This window comes from Mus pahari, chromosome 5, assembly GCF_900095145.1.
Source record: "Mus pahari chromosome 5, PAHARI_EIJ_v1.1, whole genome shotgun sequence".
Lineage (NCBI taxonomy): Eukaryota > Metazoa > Chordata > Mammalia > Rodentia > Muridae > Mus > Mus pahari.
Window position 1 is genome coordinate 153,064,465 of NC_034594.1, and position 1,223 is coordinate 153,065,687.

A 1,223-nucleotide genomic window follows, 5' to 3' on the forward strand; every position below is an offset into this window, starting at 1 on the left:
GAACTCAGAAATCTGCCTGCCTCTGCCTCCCGAGTGCTGGGATTAAAGGCGTGCGCCACCACGCCCGGCGTGTGACTGCTCTTCAGTTGGCCTTGGTGTGCATAATTTTCTGTTATACCTGACTTTCCTACTCCCTCCTCCTGCTGCTCTGGTGAATTCTGTGAAACTACATGTTCCTTGATGTAATGGTTTTTAAACAATTAAAAAATTGAGGCATAGGGACACAGCACAGCACAGCACAGCCCTAATGGCCCAGGTGCATGCTGCAGGTGCATGCTGCAGGTGCGTGCTGCAGGTGCATGCTGTGTGCTCTCATCTTGGAAACAATGCAATAACTTCGCAATGGTAGTTTGGATTAATGTTTGACTTGCAAAGAAAGTTTGAAGAAACTGTTAGAAAATGAAATCGCGCCAACATTGGGACCCCGAAAAGGAAAATGCTATTGAAGTTATGAAATAAGTTTTGCACAGAATTTGGGGATGGTTCCTGTATAAGCAAGTACAGAATACATAAAATCTTATATTAGTAAAACTAAGTCAAAATACTGGGACTCTTAGGAGAGTCACTGTGTGCAATGGGCAGAAGCAGAAAGCTAGCAGAACTGCTGAGTTAAGGGTTAACATGAGTCTTTCTGGGCACTGCCTGGCAGCTTTGCCCATATCATTTATTATCAGAGCTTCACAGGAAAATGACTTTGGATCTCTGAGCTCTGAAGTATAATAAGTCAAAAGTTAAAGTTTAAATAATGATGATAAATTTGTAATTATTATTATTTTGGCCAGAGGCCTGGGGATAGGAGAAGCGTGAAACTTTGGGGAACAATTGTAGTTCTTGATTCTTTGTGGGATGTGGTTATTCTTTTGAATTTGATTTGGCCATGATTGTACAATGTCTTTTTTTCCTGTCTGAGTTTGGAGTATCAATAAAAGACTGGGGCAAGAGAAAGGAGAGAGAGTGAGTCATCGAGTGGAGAGAGAGAGAGTGGGGTGTGCATGCAGTGTGCGTGAGGTGACTGTGGCGTGGAGAGAGTGTGAGGAGAGTGTATGGAGAGTGTGTGTGTGAGTGAAAGGGAACGCACAGTGGTGTGTATGAGCATGAGAGTGAAAAGAAAAAGAAAAGCACACAGGAGAAAAGAGTATGTACAGCCTCAAGCTGCAAGCAAGCAAGCAAGCAAGAAATAGAACACACAGAGAGAGAGAGAGAGAGAGAGAGAGAGAGAGAGA